The sequence below is a fragment of the Chiloscyllium punctatum genome, chromosome 5, assembly GCF_047496795.1.
Source record: "Chiloscyllium punctatum isolate Juve2018m chromosome 5, sChiPun1.3, whole genome shotgun sequence".
NCBI lineage: Eukaryota > Metazoa > Chordata > Chondrichthyes > Orectolobiformes > Hemiscylliidae > Chiloscyllium > Chiloscyllium punctatum.
Genome location: NC_092743.1, coordinates 91,428,760 through 91,447,739, shown reverse-complemented (window position 1 = coordinate 91,447,739; position 18,980 = coordinate 91,428,760). Strand labels below are relative to the sequence as shown.

The following is an 18,980-nucleotide window of genomic DNA, read 5'->3' as shown; positions in this document are numbered from 1 at the left end:
CAGCGGGAGCTTTAAAATTTAGTTTACCATGATAAACTGAGGGACCTCACCAGGAGACTGGTTGTGCCTTAACAACATTGGCTCTGGTTCTGACAGTAGCCATCAACCTGCAATGTTAACTCTTTCCAGAGATGCTGAGTAGCTTCTGCAATCTCTGTTTTTATTTCACATGTTCAATTTCTGCAGCATTTTGCTTTTGAACACTGGTGATTTCTTGATATCCAGTGTTGATATGCACCATGGTGAAGAATTGGCGGGATTATATACTAAAGGGCAAACATGCATACCACAGCTGACATTAGGTAATACCATCATCATTCTAGCAGATGCCCTCAAAATGGCTGACCAGATAGAAAGTCATCAATCTGATATGATGGTGTCATTTCTCTCAGTGCAGATCCTGCCCAACCTGTTAGTTTTTTCCAGCATCTTTTGCTTCTAATTTTCAGAATGGGTGGAGCTAGTTATGACCTGGGGCCACCAAGTTGGGTATTTCCATCTTCACCGCTTGGGCAGGATTCCACATTGAAACCCACCTGATATGCATTCCATTGAAATATGGATTGAAGTGGAACAGAGAACGTCGACAGCCAAACAATCTACTCTACCACAGTCAGAATCAGAGACTTACCTTCAAATGGTCAATTTCACATCATTTCTGCTTTAATACTAATCAGCAGCAATCATATCCATACAAAACAGGAATCCAGCAATATCAGACATTATGTAACTGACAAAAGGTAGAAATTTGATTGAAAATATTCACATAAAGTAACTTTTCAAATTACTTTGGTCACGTTGTTTTGCTTTTACTTCTTTTCCTCAACTACATAGAGGTTTATAGATTCATGAGGATAATGGATAGGGTAAATAACCAATATCTTTTACCCAGGATAGGGGTGTCCAAAACTAGAGGGCATAGGTTTAAAGTGTGGGGAAAAATTTAAAAGGGACCTAAGGAGCAACTTTTTCATGCAGAGGGTGGTATATGTATGCAATGAGCTGTCAGAGAAGTGATGGAGGCTGGTACAATTACAATATTAAAAAAGCAGTTGAATGGATACAGGAGTAGGAAGGATTTAAAGAAATATGGACCAAATGCTGGCAAATGGAACTAGATTATATTAGGATATCTGGTCCACATGGAGAATTGGACCAAAGGGTCCATTTCCATGCTGTGTGACTCTAACTAACTGTGTTTGTGTTCAATTTTATGTGGATTTCCCATGGGAAATTTCCCTGCATTATTGGCTGGAATTTTCTCAGACTCATGGAGCCAACTTTAAGGATTGGCTGGATGTGAATGTGAAAAATCAGATCTGGACAAATTGAATTCACTCCCAGATATGTCTCTGCATCTGGAGATTTTCCTGCATGTGATCTGCCTGCTGCACCATCTTTGTCCAGTCGGATAATCAAAGTATTTCAAAGGCAACCAGCTCTTAATTATTGGCAACAATGAGATTTCATGGAGGGTTAAGAAGCTTCACGCAGTGTCAAGATCTTAACAGGTCAGCAGAGGTGTCATCACAGTGTGAGGTCAGATGGGCATCAAAGACCATTGTCCATAGTGCTAACATGGAGCTGGAGGGATGAAATAGGCACAGTTGCAGCATCCATATGGACATGTTCTTCTCCACACTGATGTCTGTAACGCTTTTCTTTCTCATACATCTCTCTGGTGCCTTTCGACAACACCTCCAATTTGACACACACTCACGATCTCCCAGCTTCAGCGGTGTTTACTTTTCCGAGTGCAGATATCAGTTGCAGTCCAACATGATCTCTCATGGATTTCCCACTTCTGTGGAGGAATAAGAAGAACAACAAATCAATAAATGGATGTCAGATTGTATAGAACATTGGTGAAGCCTCTTTTGGAAAACTGTGTCCAGTTCTGGTCGTCCAGTGATAGAAAGGATATTATTAAGCTGGAGAGGGTTCCGAACAGATTTACCAGGATGTTGCCAGGTATGGAAGGTTTGAGTTATAAAGAAAAGCTGGATAGGTTGGGACTTATTCACTGGAGTCTAGGATTTTGAGAGGCAATCTGATAGAAGTTTATAAAATAATGAGACGTATAGATAAAATTAATAGTGGCTGTCTTTTCCCTAGGATGGGGGATTTCAAGACCAGAGGGCACATTTTTAAAGTGTGAGGAGAGAGATTTAAAGAACATGTAAGAGGCGATTTTTTTACATGGAGTGTGGTATGCATGTGGAATAAACTTCCTGGGACAGTGGTGGATGCAGGAACAATTGCAACATTTAAAAGACTTTTGGATAGATACATGAATAGGATAGGTTTTCAGGGATATGAGCCAAGAGCAGATAGGTGGGACTTGTTTAATTTGGGCTTATGCTCGACATAGACTGGTTAGACTGAAGGGTCTGTTTCCGTGCTATATGACTCTATGACTCAATTAGCAGTGGAGGAAATGACATATATCCACCAGTTTTCCATATTTGAACATACAACTCAAGAATCTTCAAGATGATAAGGACACTGATTTTGAAGACTACATTTTACACAAAGCGCATATCCTGCTACCAAAAATACAGTCACCATATATCATAAGCATTAGCATTGTGGGCTACTAATTGATGGAAAAGCAGACCTAATTCACTGTTTTCTTGAACGACTTGCTTGAAAGCTGGGGTGATACTCTTTAATCTGACAACAAAACATCGCATGAGTGCAAACTGACTATTGACAGCAAAAATTACAGATTGCCCTTGGAGCCTCTGTTATGATAAGGCCTCTCTCCATGATGTACCTGGAGCTGTAGTAATTAGATTAGATTCCCTACAGTGTGGAAACAGGCCCTTCGACCCAACCAGTCCACACAGACCCTCCGAAGAGTAACCCACCCAGAGCCATTTCCCTCTGACTAATGCACCTAACACTATGGGCAATTTACCATAGCCAATTCACGTAACCTGCACATCTTTGGATTGTGGGAGGAATCCAGAGCACCCGGAGGAAACCCTCGTAGACACAGGGAGAATGTGCAAACTCCACACAGGCAGTCACCTGAGGCTGGAATCAAACCTGGGACTCGGGCGCTGTGAGGCAGCAGTGCTAACCACTGAGCAACAATGCTGCGAACCATTCAACAGGAATAAGAAGCAGAATGTTTACGTGAATTTGAAGTCTTAGCCTCTAAATTACCCATTCTCTCATTCCTTCTTCAACATCCCTCCTGAAAGCTGCAATGCATCCTCTTTTTGAAGAGTCAGAAGTCTGGAAGAACTGGACATTCTCTCCTAGTAACTAAAGAAGTGGCACATAGAATGGGTCATGGCCTTGCAAAGAAGATTTAATGGAATTTTCTTTGTCCTTACTAGGGAGTCAAATCAATTCTATGAAAGTATGATTTAATTATTACTGCAATAAAATATCAACATCTATGTAGCTTGTTTAAGGTGGTGGTTAGCACTGCTGCCTCACAGCACCAGAGACCCGGGTTCAATTCCCGCCTCTCTGTGTGGAGTTTGCACATTCTCCCGTGTCTGCGTGGGTTTCCTCTGGGTGCTCCGGTTTCCTCCCACAATCCAAAAATGTGCAGGTTAGGTGAATTGGTCAGGCAAAATTGACCGTAGTGTTAGGTGAAGGGGTAAATGTAGGGGAATGGGTCTGGGTGGATGGCGGGTCGGTGTGGACTTGTTGGGCAGAAGGGCCTGTTTCCACACTGTAAGTAATCTAATCTAAATATGTGCTTCTTCTAATGCTAAAATACTTCAGTTAGTATCTTACTTACTTGATTTGGGTTTTTTTTGACACTAAACTTTAACATATGTTTGATCCTAGTCACCTCTGGTGGGGAGGAATGACCTCCTACAAGTTTAACAATTCCCAACAGCCATTAATACTTGGCTTGTTTAAACAAACTTACAGGGTGACAAAAAGCACTCTTTCAGCTTAAACAACTTGCAGCTTCTGGGTCAAAACTTTAGCTTTGAAAAAATGCATTTACTGTATTATTCTGCTTACCTGTTCTTATTTATAACATTCCCTTGTACTTACACACAAAGAACAATAGATTTGAGAAGAAATTGCAAGAGTGAGTGATTGTAAAGATTAGTTCAGATGTGTTATAGAGACAATTAAAGCTATATTTCTGGGAGAAGTTTAAATGATATGTAGGTTAGGTGAATAGTGGGTTAAAATCAGCATAATGGATACATGCTTTTTTTGTTTCTTCTACATTGTCAAAATCTTGCAAATCTAGGCTAACATTGATGATACCTTGGAAGCATCCTGTAAAACAATCCATTCCATCACTGTGCAGGCTACTGATTATCAGCAACACAGGATAAATGCAGGTGATTATTCATTTCTGAGGCAGTCTCATGGATGTTTAATTATTTGACAATCTTGAGTCAAGAATGTGGTAAGATACTCATACTGACTTGGATGAGTGCAGCTCGAGCAACACTTCAAGAAACCTTACATCACCCAGGGCAAAGCAGTCCATTCAATGGACATCATATGCACAAACATTCATCCCTCCACACTGAAGGTCAGTAGCAGCAGTGTGTGCGATCTACAAAATGCACTGCAGAAATTCACCAAAGCTCCTAAGACAGCATCATGTGACTACACAACCACATCCATCTAGAAGGACAAGGGCAGCAGTGGTTCAAGATGGCAGCTCACCAGCAAGGATTTATTTTTGAAGAGTGTACTTGAGTAATAAAAACTTCCAGAAATCCCCCTTTCCTTCACATTTGCTTTCTGCTTCACAACATTTACTAGGTCAGAATATTAAATAGAGTGACACCCAAGTATTCACTCTGTGTCCCAGGTTGTGTGTGAGTAATAGACGATGCACCATATGCAAAGTGGACATGGAGGCGACCTGTTTTACAAGTGATAACATGACCACAGTTACAACTTACACTGACAGTTAAATAGTAAATGTGCAGGAGATTTGTTACCACAGTTTAGAGCATCCCTGCTTCTGAGCCAGAAGAACTGGGTTCAAGACCTACTTGGACATTTGATGACCAAGGTAGATGCATTCATAATGCAACCAAACCAACTGAGTAGCAACCGGACTACCTTCCAACGCACACCAGTGGCAAAGGCAATCAGATTTCTGGGCTGCCACATTATAGAAAGGAAGTCAAAACCTCATCCATCATTATTCATAGTCCCAGTGTACAACATGCATGTAAAAATACGGGTTGCCATAGCAACCTGGACTTGCTGAATGAATTGTAACATTCAATCACCAACAAAATGTGTAAGGTTTCAGCATAGGTGTAACCTTGAAGTGTGACAAGAACTATTTTCTGAAGATTTAACATAAGTCTAGCATGGTTTCAAAATCTAGAGGTTCTAGCCACTCACCTCGTCAAACACCTCCAGCCCCATCTGAAGCAGAGTCTGCGGCTCCAGAATTGGACTATTCAGTCACCTCAGAGAATAAAGATTTGATAAATAGAAAAATGTGTTTACACAGCAGTTATTGTATGCATACCCTTCTTTGACACATTTTCAGAGAGGTTGACCTGAATGTGTCAGAATATATCAGGCTTCAACTTGCAATCTTTTCAAGGAGAACTGTCCTGAGCATATATCATCTCCATGGATTAGTCTCAAGGAATCTTCCATTACAGGGATAGCTCTTACCATGGCTATGAAGATCACCCCTGCATAAAAACCTTTATGGTATCAGAATCTTACAGCACATGGTTGGTGACATCAGCCAAACCAATCACTCAGCTTCTCACAGATAGACCATGTAACTTTTAGAGGTCTCGGGATTTTATACCAGAAATATGGTGTGTAGAGTGAGTGAATTAAGTCAAATGTGGAATTTTGATTTCCCCACAGTATATTAAGATGTAGAGATTGAGCATGATGTTGAGCATAAGTTTTGTGGTTATAATATATTCGCATGTCATAAATTCTCAGTAGCAAAGAGACTTTTTTACATCATGTCTCATCTTGAAGATAAGATCAACAGCACATAAGAATTAGGTTGACATTCATTTCAAGGTAGTATACAAGAGTTGGGTTTTAAGCAATTGTGTCTGGGGCTAATAGTTTTCATTATTAAATACCCAGAAACAAGAGGGGGTAGGAGGAGAATGGAGGCTTGCACCAAGTCTTGGGACTGGCAAGGAGAAGTCAATAGTATGGGGCAAGGTGGGTAAGTGGATAGACAAGAAATGGGAGGAGGGAATGAGGAATGGAAGAGGGATCCAGGGGAGTTTAGAGAGTGGAATTGTTGTTTAGTCCGGATGCAAATGAAGAAAGCATATCCAATAGTTGGCAGGCCTCAGTCAAGTCCCTGGGGAAACCTTCAGTCTGGAGATCCCAGCACTGTAATTTAAGGGCACCCTCCTGTGCTAATGCAGAGGTTTGGAAATAGTCAGTCAGCCCCTCAGGACAGTCAGAGTCAGGATATTCTGCACTAAGGGATAAGGAGTTGAATGTTGGACAGCCTACCAATCAGCTTGACTCTTTCTGCCCTATTTCTTTACGCCCTATATTGGCTGTTTTCAGTCTGAAATGAGACATGGAGAGGTAGGTATGAAGGGACGTGTGTATGGCATAGCTGTCATGTTTGGTACAGCAGGAGAAGTGTCCTGAGCAAGAGAATACGCAGCATAGAGGACATGCAGAGTTGTTGAGGGGTCCAGGTGCAGGTGACAATGCGTGAGGGAAGATGTTCCAGGTAATTAGTGAGAGTCATAGAGATTGACCCTTAGTGAGAGGGAGGAACAGTAGCAGTGATGGAGTAAATGTGAGATATTGGAGAGAACATAGTTGAACTTACCTGGGCAGAGAGCAAAAATACATCAAGCTTCTTTCTACAGTGCTGGAAATTTCTCGAGACAGCTGAGGTTGAATTAACCTGGGTGGCAACCTCAGATCATGACGTGTTGTCAAGCCCTCCACTGCTGATCTTGTGAGAGGAAATCTTACCTTCTGAAGAGGAAATCCAATTTGTACACCACCACATTCAAAACCAGAGCTCTAGACCTCTGCCAGCAAAGCAGGGCACCAATTTCTCTTGTCTGCCATGTTGGGGACAAATGTCAGGAACAATACAGGGCAGCTGCAGACTAACAGCATCTGAACGGGTACGTAACAGGAAATTCAAGATGACCCAGATGCAAGGGGTATGGATGAATTCTGAGATATCCGCTGAGTGGCAAATGCTCCAGGAAAAGTATATGATAAAATTGAGCTGAAATTGGACATGGGACAGTATAGGGGTGGGCTAGGTAGTTAATAAGACGAATTTGGTAAGATATGGTGAGAAACCTCACTCAGCCTCACAGCAGGAATCCCTCCAAGAAAGTCAAAACAACTCAGTCCAAGAAGTAAGATTCAGCCCATAATGTGAAAAAGTACCCAGACCATTTTATATTAAAGGTGGCGGAGCTGAGCAGGAAAGTGGCGCCCTTGATGCAGTGAGTCCCTGTTTGACCAAGAGGATCTTTTATGGTGCATTTGAAGCTACAAAATTGCCTGCTAATAGTGGTTTCTAATAGAAAGGCATCTTCCACCACCACAAAATCAGATATAATTCCCATTCACGCTGCCAGCACTTTTATTTTACTTGAAATTGGCACGGAAATGGGAAAAAGCAGGAGAGCAGAAAAGACACTGACTTCAAGGTGTACCATTAGGGATGGTGCCCCATTGATAAAATTGCACCCTTTGTTTCCATTCAGCAATATTCACATCTCCTCTCCTGAACTTCAGCTGGATAAGACATAGGATTTGTATCAGTTAGTATGGCTCCAAAGAAACAAGGACATTGTAGATGTTGCTTATTTGGCTTTCCAGGTCTCTTATTCTAACTCCATGTATAAGGATGGTCTTCAATTCTCTGAATGTCTAGTTTGCATTAAACCTCAGGAACATGTAGGTCAATGCCTGGTGATTCACAAGAAGCCAAAATTCCTTCACCTTGTGTCAGTTTAAATCTGTTTACAATGCCATTTCATGATAAAAATGTATATTTTTCAATCAAACAAGTCTTTGTTCCTTCGCATCTTGTTCTGTAAACACAAACTCAAACATTTCCAAGTAACAAATCACCATGGAAACTTAAAATTTCCAGATAAACCCTTACCAGATAATTAGAATTGTGCTTCTGGTGCTGTTTTCAGTCTCATTAAGCACTATCATTTTCTCATAGAACTATAATTCCCTTTCAATTCTATTTGTGTTCCACAGTGAAATCCAAAGTATGAATGAGAATGTGGTCATAAGGTGAGAGCTGTGGTCGCCAATAGATAATATCTTTACCGAGTACATCTGGCTCTCCAGTTTTACTTAAACCAGCTGACAGTTGTGTGTTTCACTAATGTGGATCCAATTCAGTCTCTTGCCCAACATATTTGGTATCTGAGGTTAGTGAACCAAATCACTGGATCACATCTCACGACTAAATTTAACTCATCTAGGCTTCTTCAGATAAGCTTTACTCATTAGTCAACCATTTTCAGTATCAATTTCCCTGTACGTTTCCCTGTGTATTCCCAGAAGACTAACCACCACATAGCATCCGTTGAATTGTGAATTGCTTGTGAAGCTGCTCTTTCTCAGCTTGCTAAACCACAACTATATGTCTAATATCACAATGTATTTAACTTTTCTTCTGAGAATCAGAACAGTCTCAGGGCTTGCTTAGAGCAAAATATATTTCAGGAAGTGCCTGCAACGCCTGATTACATCTGTGTTCAACTGACTTGAACATGAACTGCCAATTCTTGTGAATGGTTATCACAACTCTTGGAGCCATGCATTGGTATAGCCTCCACTCCCAGTCCAATCTTTAACAGTGGTAAACTACTATTTGTTTTCTGTTGGTTCTTTAAATTGTAAATATTGTACAGTTGAATCCAGAAATCCATTTTGCATTTAATCGGAAAGTTAATTGTGCATATGCTAGAACTTCAGATCTAATTTCCCATCATAATTTAAAAAGTCACTTTATCTAAATTTGAGCATATGCGGAAAATTATTTGCTGTTTTTTAAAGCAAATATTCTCTCTGAAGTTGGATGGTTTATTCTTTCTGCACTCTCCTTCATTTAGTTTAAGCACCGGCAAACCAGTTGCGGAGTTGAGACACTTCTGTTCTACACCAATGAGGGATTATTGTTATCATTATCAAAAGGTGAACATGTACAGACTTAAGTGGCAGTCTAAATTTTGGACACAGGTTTTCATCTACTTATTTATTCATCTTTCCCTTTTCAAAGGGTTAATGAATGCACTAGAATAAAGGTAAAAAAAAAATGTTATATACATTAAGCGTGGGATTCATGTGGCACAGCGACAGTGTCCCTATTTGTTCCAGAGGTATATAAAATATGTCGAAAGGCTGATTAACAATATCCATATTTTAAGAGCTCTTATGCTAAATCAGTAGCTTTTATTTCCAAACCAATGGTCTGAAACCTACCATATTTTGCAGTGGTATAATTTTTGACGAGTTTCATGTCCCAATACTATTCACAAACTATCTATCCTGCATTTATGGCCAAAGGAGCTTACTACTGCCAGGAAATCCAGGATCCCTGGCACTGTGCCATCACACACCCAGACATGAAACAACAGTCTTGAGATGCCCTGCATGGTTTGTGACATTTGTCCCAGGTTGGGGGAAATTGGCACCCTGCTTTGCGAGCAAGACTTGGAATTCTGATGGAAGGAGTGGTGCAGAGGCAAAATGTGCTCTTCCCAAAGGAATGGCAGAGGAGGCCATAATACCAGTTTGCTATCCAGTCGATGTGGTCTTGGGTGTCTGGAGAAATGCCCAGTGCCATTATTTTATCTATGCCATCTCTCACAATCAATTATATTGTATACAGCTTCCACCAAGGCTCATTTCCTACTAGTCTTAGTAATATCAATGTTTTCTAATCAATATTTAAGTGACATTATGACATATCTCTGGAGCAGGATGGATTTGAACCTAGGGCTCCCAGTCCAGAGGTAGGGACATTGCCACCATGTCACAAGAATTCTCACCATTTCTTGCAACTCTTCCCTACTCACTCTCACACACCTAGTCTGTATATGGTTTCATCTTATTCACTCACTCACGCCTTACCACATTTCTCCATCTACACCGATACTAACAGCCACTCGCTTTCATCTCACACAATCACCCCCTTTCTCTCATTCCACAGACCACACAGAAGAAGACCACAGTAGGGCAGAAAGAGGCAGAGCAGATGCCGGGAGCCCCTTTTACAGTTCCTCACTTTCTACAAGTAGAGGTACCTGAATCTGGTAACCTTAATCTACCAAATGACTGTGCTCTGGACTGATCTCGATTCCTGGGATGTTTCCCTTGGGCTCACTGAATACTTAGACTTAGTGGCCTTAGACTTTAGACATGGCTATTTGCTCGAAACATGCAGTTCAATGGGCACATGCACAGTTGGCATATAGTAAGATTAACATGGCAGAATGCCATACAGCAACCTATCTCACCCTTGAGTCATGAATGCTGACAACCACAGCAAGATTCCTGGCTTTGTATCCATACTACAAAGCAAGACAAGATTGAAACATTATACAGGGATGTCATGATCATCTTGGTAAAGTCACCATAGTCCTACCAGTCCAGAGGGCTGCTCTCCGATTAGAGGCAGAGATGTCTCATTGTGGTTTAATTTGAGAGTCACTACAGCTCAGAGAAGGAGAGAGGTTGATGAAGGAGAACCCTTCATGGTAACCTCAGTCTTTGTAGGAATTGAACCCATACTGTTGGCATTATTCTGCATCACAAACCACCATTCAGTCAGCTGAGCTAACTGATCCCGCTCCCATTCCCCTCCCCCCAACCCCCCACTTTTCCTGGCAGACACTAAATGAATAAGTGTGAAGAGAGCAAGTGTGATGCAGCCTGGTCCAATCTGTCAGCTCTCTGCAATCCTTGCAGCACCATTGTGATGATGGTTGCCAGTGCACCCCAAAGTGCAGCAGTGAAAAGCAGAAACTTTCTGGAAGTGGATCAGAGATAGGCCTTGATGGCCCAGAGACATTGGCATATGTTGGATGCCAGTGTCCATTGACGTGGGGCGAGAGCAGCTGCTGCCCCATCGAGCATGCCCTGAGATGTCGGTGCCCATTGTCCGAGATGGATGATTGGATGAACAACAGCGAGCCAGGTACCCGCTCAGACTTTCAGAGCAGAATTTTTCAGGATCTTGTTTCTCTCCTGTTAGTGGTAAAATAGGAACCTCCACATTAATGAAGTGCGGTTAAATAATAATAAGGGTGATAATGAGCAGTAATCCCTTTTAATAGTCCTCTTGCTGCTCATGATTGATAATCTCATCTTGACATCTGGGACATCATTAGAAAATGAGACTTGTTGCTCCCTACATCGAGAAAGAGCTCATTCATCTTCTCATAAAATTCTCCCATGGTGTCACCCCAGCCCATGTCATTCAGGGCCTAGGGAGATTCCACTCTATGCTCGTATCGCTCAAGTGCATTTTGAGAGATCTAATGTAAGAGGGAAGTATACAGTAAATGGCAGAACTCTTAGTAAAAGCAAATTACTGCGGATGTTGGAATCTGAAACCAAAAGAGAAAATGCTGGAAAATCTCAGCAGGTCTGGCAGCATCTGTAAGGAGAGAAAAGAGCTGATGTTTCGAGTCTAACTGACCCTTTGTCATAACTGACTCTTAATAATATTGACATACAGAGGAGTCTAGGCGTACAGGTCCACAACTGTGGCAACACAAGTGGATAAGGTGGTCAAGAAGGCATATGGTATGCTTGCCTTCATTGGTAGGGGCATACAGTACAACAATTCACAAGAAATGTTGCAACTGTACAGAACTTCAGTTAATCCATATTTAGAATATTGTGTACAGTTCTGGGCGCCACAATACCAGAAAGGTATTTGGAGGCTTTGGAGAAGGTGCAGAAACGGTTTACCAAGATGTTACCCTTGGAGGGTATTAGCAATGAGGGGAGTTTGGGCCAACTTGGTCTGTTTTTATTTGAACGTCAAAGGGTGAATGGTGGCCTGATAGAAGCTTGCAAAATCATGACAGGCATGGATAGAATGAATAGTCAGAGTTTTTTACCCAGGGTAGAAATGTCAATTATAAGGAGACATAAGTTTAAGTTTAAAGGAGGTAAGTTCAAAGGAGATGTGAGAGGCAGGTCTTTTACACAGAGGGTGATAAATGCCTAAAATGCACTGCCAGAGGTGGTAGTGGAAGCAGATACAATAGCAACATTTAAGAGGCATCATAAGATATATGAATAGGCAGGAATTTGCGGGCTAAGGACAACACAGAGGCAAAAGGTTTTTAGTTCAGAAGGGCATCAAAATTGGTGCAGCCTTGTGGGCTGAAGGACCCATTCCTGTATTGTACTGTTCTTTGTTCTGTTTCCTTTGTACTTTGTTCTTTGTTCCTTACTAAACACAGAAGGACACTACCAACCTCCATGCCAATCAGCCTTTGATTTTCATATTGTTGTCAATTTGGTGTGCCAAATTAGCATATTGGTATAGTCTTAGACTGTAGATCACTTTGAAGGATTGCATTGAGAATATACAAGCACATTTATGGTAGAGCCCTTGCAGTGACCAAGGGAGGGCACTTTAATCTCATCAATCTGTATCAGTCTTGAACCAACTTCCAAACAAGAAGGTTGAGTGTTTGAACAAAGACTGTACTACTATCGTTAAAGGTACAGATCTATAAGCAAATCCATCACCCACTAATTCAAGCAACTAATTTACATTTGATCCTGATGTTGTTCTATTCTGAGTAGACTCAGAAACAGATTATATCACTCAAATCTTGCAAGGAAATCATTTTTAGAAATGGATCAATCAGAAATTTGGCAAAATGATAAATCGAAAAGCAATGATGTTGTCAAAATAAACTTAGACAGAATAATTTGTCTATAGTTGGAATTGGAACAGGTAATTCCCTCAAAGCATGAAACCTGCTTGATCTTCAATTCCCATTTTACATCTGGTTAGCACATTCCTAATGAAACAAGTAGATTTTCTTGCACTGTATGCTTCAATATCATATACACGGACATCTCTATCAAAACAAAGTTTTTGCATGAGTTCTGTAAAAAGCGAACTGAGAGATGAAATGCTGTATAATTCAGTCAGGACTGCAGCAATATGGATCTCCATTGACTTCATAGCAGCTCACTGTTTGGTCTACACTGCTGAGAACAATTTGGTTAGTTGCAACTTTTATTCTTATAGGCAAAAGACTTCAGAGCAGAATTAGGTCATAGGGTCATTCAAGGCCAGAGAGAGAAATCACGTGACCCAGTGCATCTCCTATTTCCGGACTCCTTACCACACACAGCCCACTCGAACACTCACATTAATTCAGTACCCAGAATTGGATGAATAACTTTATATAGGATTGTCAAAACCTCAAATTTTTTACTCTACTCTTCTATTTATATAGCCCATTGAAAGATAAGTTTCAGCATAATAGACAGAACAGCCAGAGCTTTGTCAGACAGCTGAACACAGTCTGGTCATTCATATTATTCAACCAACCCTGTGATGCATTGGTAGTGTCCCTATCTCTTAACCTGTAGGCCAGGGTTCACACCCCAACTGTTCCACAAGTGTTTAATAGCATTTCTGAACATGTTGATTGGAAAATATCTATACAACTAACTCTTTGGAGTTCTTGTGGGGCATTGGTAATGCCCCTGAGCAAGGAGGCTTAGGTACAACCCTACCTGTTCCAGAGATGTGTCATTATATCACTGAACAGGATGATTAGAAAATGTTTATGTCACCAATTTTGTTTCTCTCAACCTGGTCCTATGCAGTCTCTATCCAGAAACAGCAAAATGTCATTTCACAAGCATCAGATACAACAATTCACAAGCACAAATAAGAACATCTTGAACTATCAGTGGCATAATCTATTGCTGTATGAGTCCTGGCTTCACACCAACGCTTAAAATGGAAATGTCCCAGCAATTAGTATCAACCATTTTAGCCGCAATAATGTGCAATATTTATTTGCACAAGGGCAGGAATTCAAATTTAATCTTGAAACTTGAGAATTTTAAATTCCCAATTCAAAATTTAGAGATAAACACAATGAAGATTTTGGACTGCCATAAAAACTCAACAGCTTCACCACTATCATTGAGGGAAAGAAACTAGTCATTCTTGCCTGGTCTGGTCACTACCAACAGGATTGGTTTCATTTTCTTCTTCTGATACTAGCAGAGACACTTAGTAATATTCAGAATGTTACTGTTTTCACTAGAAAACCCGTCAACACCAGATGAGCTAATCCTATTTGCCAATGAATCCAATGCTCTTTGCAAAGGTGTTAGGACTCTAGGAGCATTAGGATAGAGTAACCAATGTGATTTCCAACACTGTATTACTCCTAGTTGTTATCAATGAATTACAGGTTTATTGTTATTTTTCTGTCCCACAATGACTTTCACATAGAGGATGGGAAATAAGTAAAGGCTTTGCTTCCAATGCCTCTATCTTGCGATTGAATGAAAACACATTCACAATTAACAGTCTACCTTCCTTCTCTTCATAGAAAACTCACCCACAGACTGTCAATTCAACACCCACCCGCATCAAAGAAAATGACCTAAGAGAATGACGAAGAAAAACATTGGTGTCAAATCTTTGACATGCTGTTGTTGTCCTGCCTGCTGGCCTGTTTCATGTCTTCTGTGCAAAAAAAACGTAATTTCATTCCAACTTTAGAAAGCATTGTCAGAGTTGTTCCCTAACAATCTGATTATGCCTTTTATATTTTCATGCACTCCAAACAGTGACAGTACTGAATGATCAAGCAACGTATATGGATTATAAAAATCTTTCTCACTGTGGAAATACTTCAATTGATTGACTGGGGCTTTCAAGCAGCTTTACATTTGCTGCCAACTGCAGCCCTCAAAGTCTGTCAACTCATCTCAGCAAAGCCAAATGAGAAGACAAGGAACAGGACCTGAGTACAACTTCAGAGTCCGTGATATTCAAACATTTCTCTGTGGAAAACATGAAGCTTAAAAATTCCCAAGCCTGGGTGAAGAGATTTCAATCACCACTGGGGCAATGCGAGCTCTAAACACAATGCATGGAGTTTTTTAGTGGGCTAATGCCTTTGCTTGTGCAGGACGGTGAGAGAGTGACCAAGGGCAGACATGACTCAGAACACACCTTAGCTGTGCTATCTTAACTTCTTACTCCAGGGCAACCAGATCTTGAAAATTGGAACATTGTTCAAGAGTGGGACGTCCCATATAGAAGCATATTGTGAGAGGGGCAAAGCTTCCTAACCTTCTCCCATCCTCACAAAGGTCTCAGTGATTAACACAATCTCTCCTGGGCCTTGCAGTCATTCAATGAGATCATGGCTGATCAGGTTATGGTCTCATCCCCACTTTCCTTATCTGCTTCCTATAACCCTCAACTCCCTTGTCTTTCAAAAGTCTAACTCAAGTATCTTCAGGATTGTATATGTTTTTGCAAGACCTCTCATTCTTCTAAACTCTCATGAGTACATTATGTTCTTATTTGCTGGGAGATCCTTACAATTATATATCTATTTAATGCTGTATAGCCTTGCCCACAGGAATTATATTGGGAATACAGGGACCACTTATTACAATGGATGAAAAATCATATAACCATACTTTCAATGGGTTACTTCCAGTGACTCCCCCAGAATTAAAGCACCACTTCAAACAATTATCCTTCTTTTGCAAAGTCAGAAAATGCAATAACTAATCACAGATAGAAAATACAGAGGAACCTTGATTAGCTGAACGTCAAATATCTGAATTTTGGACTATCTGAACAAGATCGCAAGGTCCCGATGCTTGGCTAAACTGTGTTTTCTGGCATTCAATTATCTGAACATTCGATTATCCAAACAAAATACTCCCCGCCCTTGTTGTTCGGATATTGGAGTTTCCACTGTATAAATTGCCAATGAATCCAATGTTCTTTGCAAGGGTGTTAGGACATCTAGGAACATTAGGATAGAGTAACCAATGTGATTTCCAAAACTGAGTGAATCCTAGTCATTATCAATGAATTACAGGTTTATTTATTGGTTTTAAGAAGTTTCTATTATGGAATTCACTGTTATCTAATCACATGGTCTTATAAGCTAGTCATTAAACATCCAAAATGACTTAATGGTAAACTTGATATCACATTGTAATTTTTTTTGAAGAGTACTTTGGGGTCAGAGCTCAAAAACTACATCATTCATTTGAACGTAGACTCAAACTTCGCTCACAATTCTGTGTCTTCTCGTTAGCATAGGAATGGGATCAGTCCCTTGGATCTGTTCCACTATTCATACAGATTATGGATGATCTTTAGCTTAACCCCATCTATTCCATAGAAACTCAATGAATTACCAGTATTGAAATTTTCGACTGACCAAGCTTCAATAGCTTTTTTCTTGCTTTTTTCTGCTTTCACATCTGCAGTTACGGTAGAAGAACCATATGTAGCTACTTTGATTTAATTTAGATTAGATTACTTACAGTGTGGAAACAGGCCCTTCGGCCCAACAAGTCCACACCGCCCCGCCGAAGCGTAACCCACCCATACCCCTACATCTACATCTACATCTACCCCTTACCTAACACTACGGGCAATTTGGCAATTGGCATGGCCAATTCACCTGACCTGCACATCTTTGGACTGTGGGAGGAAACCGGAGCACCTGGAGGAAACCTTAGGAAATTTAGGGAGGAAGAGAAGCAACCAGTTGCTACTGCCATTTCAGGGCATATTTGTGCCCATCCATATATTCATGTGTGCATGTTTGAACATTATATAGTGCCAGGAATTTGCTTAGTCATGCTGCTCATGCTCACTGGGCTCCGATAAAGGAGATACCAAAGATCATTACCATCCCTGGAAACCACATATAAGCATAACTCACTGTCTTTGGGAGAGAAGGGAAAATAAACAAAACATTGAAACTGTTGGAATTCCCTATAGGACCCTCTGAGTCTGAATTCTCATCAGAAATTCCTATTGGGGTTTTTACAAAACCTACCCTAAATATCTGGCAGAAACTTTCGCTGAAAGAAAAACAATATGTACTTGTCTGACCCAGTCAATGTCTTGGTTCTCTGCCAAAGCTTGAGCTCTCTAGCATGACCTCACCCCAACCACCAACCCCCTCCCCAATTCTGTTAACGTATTATAGGAAGCGGTTTTGTCAGTTTAAAGATGGTCCCTCCTAGTGTCAGCAGCTTTCTCAGAAATCAACCTGCAATTCTCCTAAAGTTAGATTGCCTAAACCAGAAGGGGCCCATTGGGTGCTGGTAGTAGCCACAATTCCCCAGACAAGGAGTTTTATACTATGTTCAAATACACACATTCAGCTGCATAACTCAACGGTCAGTCCAGAGACCACAGTCTTATGCAAGTTCTCAGGGTCTAACTGTGCTTTGCAATAGCTATCAGTGAAAGCAGCTGCTGTTTTGTGAACTGCAAATAACAGCTGCCTGAGCCATGGTTTTATTATGTAATTGGTAACAAAGGAATTGCTACACTTTTAGTGATCAGAAAATAGGCACCGATAACTGATTACTTGAACCACGACAAACCACAGTTGTGATCTTTGTATGGATGTAATGACAGGTAAAGGTGGGTACTTGAAAAGAAAGAATTTGGGGAAAGAGTGGGATGAATCTTGCAAAGAATTGGAACACAAGCAGGACAAGCTGAATGTTGTGCTTCTGTGCTGCATGAATCTATGGAATTGTCTTTAGCCAGGTTTATGCTAATCTGAGACAAAGCTAAAGCCAGGGAGTAACAAAGTGGCACACTATTTAAGGTGTTCTGTCATGGTCAGGTAGCAATTGGATTTCTTGCAAATATGTCAGCCTGCAAGTGAGGCTCCCCATGTCAGTCCAGATAAATATCAAGAAACTCCACATGAGAGACTAATCTATGACATGTATCTCACTATTCTATCCAGGTTCCAGATGGAGACTGTGCATACTGGTGTTCTGTGACAGTACAAGAGGGGTCAAAAACACCTTAGCAATAGGGAACAGTAAATTCTTTTGCTTAAACAAACCATACCTGAACTAAAACTGAGATAACTACAAAGTAAGAAAGAGAAAGTGTTACCATTCGGGTGCACTGTGCCACTGGATGGATGAGCGACATTTTAACACCAGTGGTACATCACAGGTTTTGTGTTTCAGATCTCGGCTCTCAGGGAAGTAGAATGAGAAAGGCTCAGAAACATATCCAGAGGGTCAAAAAGATGTACAAGTCATGGGTCATCCTGACCATTTACAGGTATCATTTCTTTGAAAATGTGAAGGTGTTTGGAAGTAATCATAGACCTCCCTACCATGCCACCTACTCTCAACCGATTCTGATCAAGAATTCATGACATGGAAGGGACTATATATAAGTGGAGTAGCAATCAACAGCAAGTTTCACTGTATCTACGGCTGTTTGGCATTTAATGACATTTTTCTGGTTGTTGCTTGGTGACTTCATAGCAACAGCTCTGATTCAGATCCAAGAAAGTGACAGACCTGGTCTCAAGTTTGGCTCTCACTTTCCAGCATAAATCAAGCAAATGCAGTTGTGTAACAGGGAGAAGCACCCAATTCCTGGAGGGGAGGGGCCCTGATTTGGTTTACTCCAATTTTAAATCACAGGCCGAGATGACACCTCTCAAGCCAGCCATCCTTTCTGAATTTGTCAATGGGGTCACAATTGCTTCCTTGGCTTTAAATTTCAAAGTGAATCTTTGACTGGATGAATGGTAGTGGTTTCTTACTGACGCTGATTCCGCTACATTGAGCTTAGCCTTGGGTGGGGCATGGTGCCTGCAAGAGCCCAAAATCCTGCTGCTGCTATGGGCCAGGCAAGGGTTCTGTAAATGAAGCCTTGTCTGGATAAAATCACTTCCGGTCTGTTACTTGGATACCCACCTCCTCCCTCAACTAAGTTAAGA

General features: G+C 40.9%; 1 long non-coding RNA gene across 1 annotated transcript in view; it reads right to left on the bottom strand.

The window, feature by feature from the left end:
* Positions 1–641: 641 nt before the first annotated feature.
* The window catches only part of LOC140476754 (uncharacterized), a 66,643-nt gene continuing 48,304 nt past the window's right edge, over positions 642–18,980 (bottom strand). The window contains exon 2 of the long non-coding RNA XR_011960592.1: positions 642–1,804. This is a non-coding gene — a long non-coding RNA (uncharacterized lncRNA). The remainder of the gene's footprint in view (positions 1,805–18,980) is intronic.